At 42.3% G+C, this 14,938-nt stretch overlaps 1 protein-coding gene across 3 annotated transcripts in view; it reads left to right on the top strand.

The window, feature by feature from the left end:
• The window catches only part of LOC115470328 (elongation of very long chain fatty acids protein 6-like), a 55,488-nt gene that overhangs the window by 22,809 nt on the left and 17,741 nt on the right, over nt 1–14,938 (top strand). The window lies entirely within an intron of this gene.

Below are 14,938 nucleotides of genomic sequence, written 5' to 3'. Positions count from 1 at the left end.
AAAGAGATTCGATTAAGGAGAGTCGCACAAGAAAGCATTCATATCTAAACAATAGCAGCAAGTCATTTGGGAGGATGGACATTTTTTTTCTTTTGTTCCTCATAACACTACACCACCCCAGGATCCTGTGGTCTCAAAGTTCTTCAAAAGCCAAAGTGGGGGGAAAAAATGGTTTTTAATGCCAATCTTAAACCTATTCAATGAATTCTGAGCGCAAGGAGAGGGAGATTATTCCAAAGAAACGATGCCAAAAAATAAAAAGCACGCTTGTTGATTCATAAACCTGAGGTGGGTTGGGAAGAATTAACCAATGGTTGTGTGAATGGAGAAGTCGGACTGGTACATAAGGGATAGTTAGCCCAGCCAAATAATCTGGCAGAACTGTATGAAGTGCTTTGAAAGTCGGCATAAGAATCTTTGGGGTCCTTTTACAAAGTTGCAGTAGTGTAGGCGTGGGTTTTGGGCATGCACCGATCCATTTTTCATCGCGCCCATAAAAAAAAAAAGGCCTTTTTAAATTTTTGCCGAAAATGGACTTGTGACAAAATGAAAATTGCTGCGCGTCCATTTTAGGTCTGAGACCTTCCCGCCAGCCATTGACCAGTAAGACGCTGGGCGAGAAGGAGACAACTGTTGGTGCCATAGTAAGAAAATGGAAGAAGTACAAAATGACTGTCAATCGACAAAGATCTGGGGCTCCACGCAAAATCTCACCTCGTGGGGTATCCTTGATCATGAGGAAGGTTAGAAATCAGCCTACAACTACAAGGGGGGAACTTGTCAATGATCTCAAGGCAGCTGGGACCACTGTCACCACGAAAACCATTGGTAACACATTACGACATAACGGATTGCAATCCTGCAGTGCCCGCAAGGTCCCCCTGCTCCGGAAGGCACATGTGACGGCCCGTCTGAAGTTTGCCAGTGAACACCTGGATGATGCCGAGAGTGATTGGGAGAAGGTGCTGTGGTCAGATGAGACAAAAATTGAGCTCTTTGGCATGAACTCAACTCGCCGTGTTTGGAGGAAGAGAAATGCTGCCTATGACCCAAAGAACACCGTCCCCACTGTCAAGCATGGAGGTGGAAATGTTATGTTTTGGGGGTGTTTCTCTGCTAAGGGCACAGGACTACTTCACCGCATCAATGGGAGAATGGATGGGGCCATGTACCGTACAATTCTGAGTGACAACCTCCTTCCCTCCGCCAGGGCCTTAAAAATGGGTCGTGGCTGGGTCTTCCAGCACGACAATGACCCAAAACATACAGCCAAGGCAACAAAGGAGTGGCTCAGGAAGAAGCACATTAGGGTCATGGAGTGGCCTAGCCAGTCACCAGATCTTAATCCCATTGAAAACTTATGGAGGGAACTGAAGCTGCGAGTTGCCAAGCGACAGCCCAGAACTCTTAATGATTTAGAGATGATCTGCAAAGAGGAGTGGACCAAAATTCCTCCTGACATGTGTGCAAACCTCATCATCAACTACAGAAGACGTCTGACCGCTGTGCTTGCCAACAAGGGTTTTGCCACCAAGTATTAGGTCTTGTTTGCCAGAGGGATTAAATACTTATTTCCCTCTGCAGAATGCAAATAAATTCATATACTTTCCACAATGTGATTTTCCGGATTTAATTTGTGATGTGCTATCTCTCACTGTTACCAATAACCTACCCTTCAATTATGGGCTGCTCATGTCTTTGTCAGTGGGCAAACTTACAAAATCAGCAAGGGATCAAATACTTATTTCCACCACTGTATATAGCTGCGAATTGATCGTAATTTGCGAAGTGCAAAAAACTGGATAAGAACTGAAGCTATCTGAACAAAGTTTTGAATCTAATATAACACCTAGATATCTAACGTACAAACATAAACATTGCCGTGCTGGGACAGACCAAAGGTCCATCAAGCCCAGTACCCTGTTTCCAACAGTGACCAATCCAGGTCTAAAGTACCTGCCAGGATCCCAGAACAGTATATTTTATGCTGCTTATCCTAGAAATAAGCAGTGGATTTTCTTAAGTCCATCTTAATAATGGCTTATGGACTTTTCTTTTAGGAAGATAGCCAAACCTTTTTTAAACCCTGCTAAGCTAACTGCTTTTACCACATTCTCTGGCAATTAATTAGAGTTTAATTACATGTTGCGTGAAGAAATATTTTCTCCAATTTGTTTTAATTTTACTACTATGTAGCTTCATTGTGTCCCCCCCCTAGTATTTTTGGACAGAGTAAACAAGTGATTCATGTCTACCCATTCCACTCCATTTATCATTTTAAATACCTCTATTCTATTTCCCCTCAGAAGTCTTTTCTCCAAGCTGAAGAGCTGTAGCCGCTTTAGCTTTTCCTCATATGGAAGTCATCCCATCCCCTTTATCATTTTAGTTGCCCTTCTTTGTACCTTCTCTAATTCCACTATATCTTTTTTGAGATGCGGTGATGAGAATTGTACACAGTATTCAAGGTGTGGTCACACCATGGAGCGATACAAAGGCATTATAACATCCTCATTTTTATTTTTCATTCTTTTCCTTTTACCTAACATTCTATTTGCTTTCTTCGCTGCTGCTGCATACTGAGCAGAGGGTTTCAACGTATCATCAGTGATGACACCTAAATCCTTTTCCTGGTCGGTGACTCCTAATGTGGAACCTTGCATCACGAAGCTATAGTTCGGGTTCCTCTTTCCCACAGGCATCACTTTGCCCTTGCTCTCATTAAACGTCACCTGCCATTTAGACTCCCAGTCTCGTAAGGTCCTCCTGTAATTTTTCACAATTCAAATCAAATCAATTCTTGTATACCACTAATATCCCCTTTCCAGGGTTCCTCTTGCGATTTAACAACTCTGAATAACTTTGTGTCATCAGCAAAATTAATTATCTCACTAGTTACTCCCATCTCTAGATGATTTATAAATATATTAAAAAGCAGCAGACTGGAGACATAGTGGGGGGGGGGGGGCGCTTAGCGAGGATGGTGAAAGGAGCCCTTAGACCTCACTTTATTGCGGCAATTAAAGATAGTGCGGGGCAGGTGAAGACAAGGGCAGAAGAAATAGCTGAGACACTCTGGAGTCATTTTGCAGCATTGTATCAAGGGGGGGGGAAGGGGACTTAGAGGCAATAAGAACCTATCTGAGAAAATCGGAGTTGCCACAACTCACTGCGGAGGAGGCAGCAGGGTTAAATGAGCCGATAACTGCTAAGGAAATCCAGAAAGCTATTAAAGCATTAAAGCTCTACTTGGCACCCGGACCAGACGGTTATTCGAGTGAATTTTATAAATTATTGGGGAATCAGCTTGTAGGGCCGCTGTGGGAATATTATATGGAGGTGATAGAACAAGAGACTTTGCCCCCACAGGCGAACACAGCATTAGTCAGCCTAATACCAAAGGGAGGGAGAGACCTGTTGAGTCCTGGATCGTACAGGCCGATATCATTGATTAATGTAGACCTCAAAATCTTGTCACGAATATTGGCAGATAGACTGGCTCCTCTGCTGCCCCGGCTTGTCCATGAAAGCCAGGTGGGCTTTGTTAGAGGTCGACAGTCAGTGCTCAATGTACGCAAGTTGTTAGCGGCTGTGATCCACGTGGCAGTAGAAGGAGAGGGTGGTCTTATAGTCAGTCTAGACGCAGAGCGCGCTTTTGACAGGGTGCTCTGGCCCTTCATGTTTGAAACTTTGCAATGGGTGGGGATAACGGGCTGGTATCTGCAGGCCATAAGAACACTATATTCTTCACCAAAGGCAATGCTTATAATTAATGGGGTCAGAACCCGGGAACTAGACATAGACTGTGGGACACGGCAGGGCTGCCCCCTGTCCCCTTTGCTGTTTGTGCTCTCTTTGGAACTGTTGCTGTGCAAGGTGCGGGCAGAGGAGGGGATACGGGGAATACGAATCCAAGAGGTAGCAACGAAAATTCTTGCATATGCAGACAATCTATTATTGCTGCTGGATGCAGGCCACTCATCCCTGTACTGTTTATTAGAGGTGCTGCAAAGGTATGGGAACCTTTCAGGCTTTAAGCTTAATCTCACAGAATCGCAGGGGCTGCCATTGGGAGAGAGAATAAGGGACAGCTGGAACGGGGAATTCCCATTGGGGTGGGCAGAAGGCAATATCAAATATCTAGGGGTTCGGGTGTCAGATGACCTGTCAGTTCTGTACAAATTGAATGTATTTCCACTGATGATGGAGACTCGAAGGCTTCTGCAGCTCTGGGGCGCCTATCCCATTTCGTTTATAGGCCGCATAGCGCTCTTTAATATGATGATAGCGCCCAAGTGGCTTTATTTATTCCAAATGTTGCCACTATATTTGCGGAGGAGGGAGGAGCAGAGGCTGTCTCAACTGATTCAGGAATTCCTGTGGAGGGGCCGGTGCCCCAGACTGCCAATGATGGTATTGCAGAAGCCTAGGGCTCATGGGGGAATGGGGTTGTTGAATATAAGATATTTGGTGGTGTCCTGTATACTAAGGCACATTAGAGACTGGCTGGCTGGTACGCAGAACTTCACACCAACTGACATAGAGACCTTGCTGTCTCCCAAGGAGCACCTGGGATGGCTGTTACACACCACAGGGAAGAGGCCGCAGATGGAAATCAGGAAAAACCCATTCGTCAACTCAGCAAGAGTAGCATGGAGATGGCTGTGCCGGCGGCACAGATTCTCTTCTGCAGCAACGCCCTATCTGCCATTAAAACATAACCCGGACTTTCCAGTGGGGACCTCTTCAAGGACCTTTGCTGAATGGCATTCCCGGGGGATTCAATACCTATACCAGATACTGGATGAGGAAGGTCAACTTAAGAAATTGTCAGAGCTGCAGCGAGAGTTTGGGCTACCGAGGGCGGACTCCCTCGCATATTACCAAGTGAGACATTATGTTCACTCATTGGGCTGGATGAACTTATGCGAAGATGTGCAGGAGATAATAAGTTCGGCGCTGACTCTGGGGGCCCAGAATGTGGTGCCGCTGAGATTCTTTCACAGAAACCTCCTAGACTCGACGGAGGATATAGATTACAGAGGTTATGCACAGAAGTGGACGATAGATCTAAGGGAGGAAGTCACGGAGACTCTGTTCACAGGGTTTCTGACTAGCACACGGAAAAGTGTCACGTTCCCTAGTGACTGGGAGCTGCAATATAAGTTTGCGCTGAGACTCTATGTGGCACCTAATCGAGCATATAAGGCAAAGTTCGGAGCCTCTAGGGCATGCTTGAAATGTGGACAAGATCCAGCTACTCTGAGCTATATGTTTTGGTTATGCCCGCAGGTGCACAGCTTCTGGAGAGCGGTGGTGGGAGCCATTGAGAAGTATTGGAACTGTACAGTGCCTTTACAACCCTTGCTTTTATTTGAAGATTTTAAAAATGTAGGTCTCCGAGTGCCGGGCTTGAAGGGGTTTTTGCAACGAGCTATGCTGCAGGGGAAAAGAGTACTACTGACAAATTGGAGAGAGAGTGCCAGCCCAACTCTGGCCCAATGGAGGGTACAAATGATAGAGACGTGGAGTGCAAGACTTTGAAACAGAAGCGGGTAGACAACTGACAAACACCTGGAGTAATTTCTGGGACACTCTTCAACCAGCAGCCAGGAGCAGACTTCTTAATTGTTGAACATGTGTGATACTTGAAATGTCCTGCTATGTCTAGAATGCCACTAACTTGAGGAGTAGAGGAGGGAGGGAGGGGGAGAGGGGGAAAAGGAAAAGGGATGGGAAGGGGAAGGGAGGGGAGGGGAGGGAGGAGGTAGCATAAGGTTGTTCAAAAGAAATACCCAGATATCATGTTGATGGTAATAGTTATAAGAAGTTAACATGTTGTATTACATTGTGATGTGCTATGGTTGCAGTACATGAATGTATCTTTTATGCGAATACCAGTTAATAAAAAAGATTTAAAATAAAATAAAAAGCAGCAGACCTAGCACAGACCCCTGGGGAACCCCGCTAGCTACCCTTCTCCATTGAGAATACTGACTATTTAACCCTACTCTCTGTTTTCTATCTTTTTTAGGGTTTAAATCTTTTTTATTGACTGAAAATCAATGCAAACCAACAAAACTTCAACATGAGCATTGTACAAATGCAAGTAAATCATTTACATTCCAGTCAATTAAGTTTTTCTTTTATCCCCAAACCTCCCTTCCCCCTCCCTAATCCTGCTACTTATATAGTTCAACATGTTATTGGTGACCATACATTATACTCCATTTATTCAACATTCCCCATTACATAGCCCACATCTGTTTTCTATCTTTTAACCAGTTTTTAATCCACAATAGAACACTACCTCCTATCCCGTGATTTTCAGTTTGTTTGGAGTCTTTCATGAGGTACTTTTTCAGATGCCTTTTGAAAATTCAGATACACAATATTGACCAGCTTACCTTTATCCAAAGAGCACAGCTGTAACAGACAGAAGCATAACCTGTAATCCAGCAGACTGTGGGTTTTTTGAGGATTTAGCATATGTAACCAACTTAAGACTTCCAGATGTTTTTGAAGTAGGGCAAAGTTGGGAGTGATACTGGGAGTTAGACGATCAAGATGTCATCTGCATAAAAATACATATTAAGACCAAAAAACTGTTATAGAAGCCAGAGGACTGAGGAAGAGATTAAGAGAATTGGGGACAAGAAGAAACAGAAATAACACTTAGATAGCATGTCAGTCTTGGCCTCTTTGAATTTGCAATTATTATATAGGAATGAAGAGAACCAATTGGCAGCCAACCTGTCTAGTAGTAGTTTGATTAATAAGTTGAAAAGCAGAAGACAGAATCTAATCATACTGTAAGAACAACTAGTCCACTGAGTTTACTGTATATCTCGCTAAACAGTATTGCTAAAATGGTCATTGTATTTTAACCGGTTCTAAAACCAGACTGACGAGGCTGGAAAGCAGGAACTGAATCTTAATGATGCTGGTTGAAAAAAAAAGACTTAACTTCAATAGTTTTGGTAGAAATAGAAGATTGGAGACCGGTCTATAATTATCTGGAGCTGATGGTTCAGAATTAGCGTTCTTAATGATGAGGTGAATTATAGCTATTTTTCAATGAGTCTGGAACAATCCCTTCCATTAAACTATATGGCCTATCCAGTCTGCTCATCCATACCATCTACTATCCCTATATGCTTGTTTCATACTTTCTTGAAGTCAGATCTTCATCTCAACCACCTCCAACTGAGCAGCTGTTCCCTCGCATCTACCACCCTTTCTGGGGAAAAAGAAATATCCTTATTCACTCTAGGCCTTCATTTACACCTCTTTTCAATTTGCTAGTTTCTACTATAGATTCCTTTTGTTATCTGGGAGTGAGAAAACGGGTTTCTCAGGTTATCATGTCAAGCTTTGGTACTTTCATAATTTCTTGGATATCTTCTCTTTACATACTCTGCCTCATGCATTTCTTATCTCTGTATGAACTATTGTAACTCAGTTTACTGTGGTATACCTATACACCACCTCCACCTACAGACCCTACAAAAGTTTCAGCCCGCATTGACTTATAAGTGCATTCACTCTGCAGCTACTCGGTACCTTTCCACTCTCATCTCTCCCTACACTCTCCCCCCCCCCCCCAGAACTCCGTTCACTGGGTAAATCTCTCTTATCCGCACCCTTCTCCTCCACTGCTAACTCCAGACTCTGTTCCTTTTTATCTTGCTGCACCATATGCCTGGAATAGACTTCCTGAGCCGGTACGTCAAGCTCCATCTCTGGTCGTCTTCAAATCAAAGCTAAAAGCCCACTTTTTTGATGCTGCTTTTAACTCCTAACCCTTATTTTATCATCCTCACTTTAATATTCCCTTATCTCTTATTTGGCCTGTTTGTCTGTCCTAATTAGATTGTAAGCTCTGTGGAGCAGGAACTGTCTCTTCACGTTCAAGTGTACAGCGCTGCGTACATCTAGTAGCGCTATAGAAATGACAAGTAGTAGTAGTAGTAGTTTTTTTCTCTATAATGCCCAAAGACATGATTATATCTCTGCATAGACTACACTGGCTCCCTGTCAATTTCTGCACCTGGTTCAAAGTCCTTTGCTTGACTCACAAAGCGCTTCATATGGGAAGTCCTCTGTACCTCTCCTCTGTTATCCCTTAAATGCCTAACCACACCCTACACCCTTTGTTCTCTTTATGCTCACTGTTTAATTCTTCCCTCCGTTAAAAAAACAAAACACATTATGCATCTACCAGAACTGCTGCATTTTTCCCTCCCCCCCCCCTTTGCTCCAAAACTGTGGAACAATTTGTTCAGCTTTCATTTCCCAAATTTAAATCTTTTAAAAAAGACTATTTTTTGGCTAATGGCTGAGATGGAATAGATCAGTGTTTTCCAAGTCCGGTCCTGGAGTACCCCTTGCCGGTCAGGTTTTCAGGATATCCACAATAAATATGCATGAAAGAAGAGGCAGTGTATGCAAATCAAGTTCATGCATATTTATTGTGGATATCCTGAAAACCTGACTTGCCAGGGGTACTCCAAGACTGGACTTGGGAACACGGGAATAGATGACAAACGTGTGTTTATTTTTTTGTGCCTCCTTTGTCTCCAATGAGTAGCATAGCATGTGCAATTTTATTATTTGGTATTCCTTTTACAATCTTTTATTGTGCTTTTTTTGTTTGTTTTAATTGTAAACCATTTTGGCTTCCTTCTGCAGAAAAGGTAGTATATCAAAAACATATACCTTTATAGGAATAATTGTTTTGTTAGGTCACAGAGGTGAAATGGATTGCAGATCTATAAATCAATACTTTCCAGATCTGACTTTGCTTAGTGTTCAACTATTCTTATCTTTTGTCCTGTTCTGAAGCACCAAGTTGTGTGTACAGTTTCTATGCAAAGGTACTACCTGCAGGGCATTTCTTTAGAGGTGGTAGATAAATTCATGACACAGCCTTCCAGTGGAGGTGCTAGAGACAAGACAGTATTGAAGAAAACTTGGGAAGCATAGGGGATCTTTGAGGAAGAGGGGGTTGTAGAGACTGGGCTTTTAGCTCTGATAGGTTACATTACATTCCTATGTCTTTTTTTTTATATTCCACTTACACCACAGAGCAGGGCCGCCGAGAGGGGGCCGGGGTCGATCTCTCTCTTGCTTCTGTGTGCTGGGACTGAGTTTGGTCCCGGCACACAGGAGCAGGAGAGAGACCCCAGCGCCAGGCCCCTCCCTTGGTGGACAGGGAGGAGCAAGCACACTGATGCAGGAAGGTAGGGTGCTGGGGGGGGCGGGGCGGTGGCAGCCGGAGTGAGTGAGTAAGGGGTCGCAGTAGCAGTTGTGTGGGGGAGGGCAGTGGCTGTGTCCTGATTTCGGGGGGAGGGGGGGCGGCTGCGGCAGCTTTCCCCTGGCCCGGCTCTTGTGTCTTGGCAGCCCTGCCATGAAGTTCAAAGATGATTCTAGACAAAGAGCTAGAACATATCTGTCATGTTGGGTAATCCTCATGTTGTTAGTAAACACTTCCTTTTGAATTCAGTAGTGCATCTGAGCGTTACAAACTGTAAGATAATCTGACATGGCCAATTGCTATCAATTACTGCAACAAAAGTAGTGGTTTTGTGTTTCAGTTACAGGCTGTCTTGCTCGTTTTTCTCAGTAAACGGGCTGTCACTTTTGGAAAGAACTGGAAAGGCTTCAGTTCTGATGTGAATAGTATTTTGTTTACCAAACATGGTATATGTATTTCTAAGCTAAGGTAACTAAGAGGTAGAAGCCAGCAAATTCTCAAGATTGTGTTTAATGATTTTTTTTTTAATAAAGAAATAGTGGTTGAAAGTGGAGGTATCTTAAAAAAAAATGGCTTTCCAGTTTGCCTGTGGCAAAATCCTTTTGACTCTCTAGGCCTCGTGGTATTTGATCTATTTTATTGTGGTTAGTTCAAAACCAGTAATTTTCCAGTGAGTACCTACATGCCAGAATTATAAGGACCCAGGCAGTGTAGTCATGAGTAATTGATACAAATGACTGTTAATGATTTATAATTGGGATCACTCTGGATGTTTCAATGAGCACTAGTAACTTGCAAGCTCACTATGGCCTCAGTGGGTTTTTGCTTAATTTCTTTTATTTAACTTGTCCCTGGAATAGTAAAATGTTTTTGCATTTTGGTTGAAACTCCTACTAAAGTTCAGTATACTGTGTAGAATAATACATGTAGTCAATGGTGTTTATCAGATAACTGGACGCGTTTCCTTTGCTTGCTCTCCTTGACCACCTAGTTCTTGTTGCTTATGAAATTGGAAGCGCACTCCTATCCTAGGTCAGTTTCAGGATTTTTTTTTTAAACTGGTGGAACATAAGAATAGCCAGCCCAGTATTCTGCTTTCAACAGTGGTGAATTCAGGTCACAAGTACCTGACAGAATCCCAGATAGTAGCAAGATTCATGCTACTGATCCCAAGGACAAGCAGTGCCTTTCCCCCCCCCGTGTCTGTCTCAATGGCAGACTATGAATTTTTCCTCCAGGTACTTGTCCAAACCTTTTTTTTTTAACCCAGAAACACTAACCGCTGATAACTACTACTTGTCATTTCTATAGCGCTACTAGACGTACGCAGCGCTGTACACTTGAACATGAAGAGACTGTTCCTGGTCCACAGAGCTTACAATCTAATTAGGACAGACAAACAGGCCAAATAAGAGATAAGGGAATATTAAAGTGAGGATGATAAAATAAGGGTTAGGAATTAAAAGCAGCATCAAAGAGGTGGACTTTTAGCTTAGATTTGAAGACGGCCAGAAATGGAGCTTGACGTACCGGCTCAGGAAGTCTATTCCAGTCCTATGGTGCAGCAAGATAAAAAGGAACAGAGTCTGGAGTTAGCAGTGGAGGAGAAGGGTGCGGATAAGAGAGATTTACCCAGTGAACGGAGTTCCGGGGGGGGGGGGGGGGGGGGAGTGTAGGGAGAGATGAGAGTGGAAAGGTACCGAGCAGCTGCAGAGTGAATGCACTTATAAGTCAATGCGGGCTGAAAATTTTGTAGGGTCTGTAGGTGGAGGTGGTGTATAGGTATACCACAGTAAACTGAGTTACAATAGTTCATACAGAGATAAGAAATGCATGAGGCAGAGTATGTAAAGAGAAGATATCCAAGAAATTATGAAAGTACCAAAGGCGTCTCAAGGTGTTAAAAAAAAAAAAAAAGAAGCTTGACATGATAACCTGAGAAACCCGTTTTCTCACTAACACATCCTCTAGCAATAAGTTCCAGAGCTTAACTATTCATTGAGTGGAAAAATATTTCTTCCTGTAAAAAGTAGTACCACATAACTTGAAAGCCCCTTAGTTGTCTTACTCTTTGAAAGAGTAAAAAAAAAATCAGTTTACTTTTACCCGTTCTACATCACTCAATATTTTGTAGACCTCTATTACATCCACCCTCAGTCATCTTTTTCCAAGTTGAAGAGTCCTAACCTCCCTAAGCCTTTTCTTATATGAGAGGAGTTTCATTCCCTTAATCATTCTGGTTGCCCTTCTTTGAACCTTTTTCTAATTCAGCTGTATCTTTAAGATACTGTGATTTAGAATTGCACACAATACTCAAGGTGTGGTCACACCATGGAGAGAGAGAGGCATAATCTTATTTTCTATCCCTTTCCTAATAATTCCTAGCATTCTGTTTGCTTTTTGGCCACTGCCGCACACTGGGCTGAAAAGTTCAGCATATTGTCTGACATCTAGATTTTCTTGGGTGCTGACTCCTAGAGTGGAAGCTAGAATCAAATAACTGATTTTATTTATTCATTTATTCATTCATGACATTAGCCCAAAATAGACTCAAGTTCAATGTGGCTTACAAACAGTAAAGTGAATAAAACATAATAATGTACAGAATATAACACAAATTAAAAAGGAAACAAAAATCTATAGACCATTGTTAAACTGACTTGGGGAAAATCCACTGCTTATTTCTGAGATAAGCGGCAAAAAATTGAACTTTTTTGGGATCTTGCCAGGTATTTGTGACCTGGATTGGCCACTGTTGGAAACAGGAAGCTGGGCTTGATGGACCTTTGGTCTGTCCCAGTGTGGCAATACTTATGTACTTAAGTTCAAGAAGCAAATAAATTTAAATTTTTGGATTATTGTTCCCAGTGTGCATCACTTTGCACTTGTTAGCATTAAATTTCATCTGTCATTTGGATGCCCAGTCTTCAAACTTCCTAAGGTCTTCCTGCAATTTTTCACAATCCGCATGCATTTTGACAACTTTGAATAATTTTTGTCATCTGCACTTAATCCTCACTCATTCTCACTTCTAGATCAGTAATAAATATGTTAAATAGCACTGGTCCCAGTACAGATCCCTGGGGCATTCCAAAATGTTTCTATCCATCTACCAATTCCTAATCCACAGTAGAACATTGCCTCTTTAATTTTCTCAGAAGTCCTTCATGAGGTACTTTGTCAAATTCTTTCTGAATATTTAGGTACACTACATCATCCAGCTCACCTTTATCCATGTTTGTTCACGCATTCAAAGACATGAATCAAATTGAGGCAAGACATGTTTGATTCTGTCTGTGTTCAGTGATTTTTATTCTTTATAATAGCTTCCACTATTTTGCCTGGCACTGATGTCAGGCTTACTGCTCTTGAATTTCCCAGGTCACACCTGCGTCCCCTTTTAAAAATTGGCCACCCTCAGTCTTCAGGTACTAAGTACAATTTTATGACAGGTTACAGATCACTAATAGCAGATCTACAATTTCATATTTGAGTTCTTTCAGTACCCTGGTGTGTATACCATCCAGTCCAGGTGATTTACTACTTCTAAAGTTGTTGATTGAGCTCAGTATATCTTCCAGGTTCACAGTTTTTCACTTCCTCTGTATCATTTCCCTTAACCATCCCTGGTACAAGTAGATCTTACATCTTCAGTGAAGACTGAGGCAAAGAATTAATTCAGCCTCTGCTTATGGCCCTGCGGTCCCTGAATATCCTTTTTACTCCTTGATGATTTAATGGTTCCTCAGATTCATTCACAGGCTTTCTGCTTCTTATAAACCTGAAAGCTATTACTGAGTTTTTGCCTCAGAAGAAAGTTTCTCTTTGTATTCTCTTTTTTGGCCTTGTTGATCAATGCTTTGCATCTAACTTAATGCTTATGTTGCAGCTTGCTTTCTTCATTCAGATTTTTCTTCCATATTCTGAGATGTTCTTTTGGCTGTAGTAGGCTTTCACTTCTCCCTGTAACCATGCTGGCTGTCATTTGCTCTCTCTACCTTTATTAATATGTGGAATACATCTGGTCTGGGCTTCCAAAATAGTATTTTTAAATGACGTCCTAACCTTTGCAGCTGAGCCTTTCAGCTTTAACCTTTTTTTTTTTTTTCATTTTATCATATTTACCCTTTTTGAAAATGCCGCTACAGTAGATTTCCTTAGTGACTGCACTCCATTTAAGTCAAATTTGATCATGTTATCACAGTTTCCCAGCGGACCCAACACTGTTACCTGTTGTACTAAGTCCTGCTTTCCACTAAGGACTAGATCTAAAATAGCACCCACTCTTGTTGGTTCCTGGGCCAGGTGCTCCATGAAGTAGTCATATCTATGTCTAGGAATCTTACCTCCCTAGCACACCCTGATGTAGTAAAAAAACAGAAGGAAGGGTGATAACTCTAACAAATTTTGACTTATAATTGTGGATATTTGAGCACTTAAGTCAAAATTTGTTAGAGTTATCACCCTTCCTTCTGTTTTTTTACTACAGACTTTTTCTTCCAATAAAAGTATTTGAGAAGTTTTTACTCTGTAGGTGTTTTTGGAAGGTGGAGGAGCCTATGATGTTAGCCACTGCAGTTGGTGTCCTATTCTAAAGGTACCCTGGGCTTTTGAGGCTATTTTTTATAATATAAATAGTTAAGCAGTATACCATGCCATACTTGTATCGTTGTTCAAATATTTTTACTGCTCTAATTGCCTACTGCTCATGTTTGATCTATTCTTACTGTACACTGCCTTGAGTGAATTCCTTCAAAAAGGCGGTAAATAAATCCTAATAAATAAACAATGACGGTGGTTAAAATACTCCTCCTAGAAAAAAAAATCTTTTAACAGCCTCCTCAGACAAAAAAAAAGTTACACTAGGTATGCCACTGCCCTTCTTTTCTACTTTTCAAGAAACTACCGGGTTGATCGAGAAAAATTCATAAAGAAAAGCTAAGGTGCATAGGTACCTGTGAAATCTGCTATATGACAAAGCGCATCCCTTCTCAAACTGTGGTTGTGACCCCAGACATCACATGCTGTGTTAGGAGTTACAACCTGGGTGTGCACTACATAATGAAATACTTAGTGGGGTCATGGGCATCACTGCAGCTGTGAACATGGGGTTGTGGCCAGACATTTGAGCAGCACTTAGTGAAAATAACCCCCCCCCCCCACTGTACATATATGCACATCCCCCTCCCAGGTCCCAGGGATTTGCATACTAAAGGATAATATTAACAACCTAGTTTTCACATTTCACCTTTGATATACTAATATCTAAGCTGTTTACAATAATTTATTAAACATAAGTAACCTTCAGGGGCGTTTTCAAAAGAGAACGGCACCCATCTTCCGACAAAAATCGGGAGATGGGCGTCCTTCTCTCAGGGTCGCCCAAATCGCCATAATCGAAAGCCAATTTTGGGCGTCCTCAACTGCAGTCCATCGCGGGGACGACCAAAGTTCACAGGGTTGTGTTGGAGGCATAGAGAAGGCGAGACTGGGGCGTGCATAAGAGATGGGCGTCCTCGGCCGATAATGGAAAAAAGAAGGGTGGCCCTGACGAACATTTGGTCGACTTTACTTGGTCTATTTTTTTTTCACGACCAAGCCTCAAAAAGGTGCCCAAACTGACCAGATGACCTCCTCTTATTCCCCCAGTGGTCACCAACCCCCTCCCACCCTTAAAAAAAA

This window comes from Microcaecilia unicolor, chromosome 5 (assembly GCF_901765095.1).
Source record: "Microcaecilia unicolor chromosome 5, aMicUni1.1, whole genome shotgun sequence".
Classification (NCBI taxonomy): domain Eukaryota; kingdom Metazoa; phylum Chordata; class Amphibia; order Gymnophiona; family Siphonopidae; genus Microcaecilia; species Microcaecilia unicolor.
The sequence above is the reverse complement of the archived record's forward strand: the minus strand, read 5'-3'. Positions and strand labels throughout refer to the sequence as shown.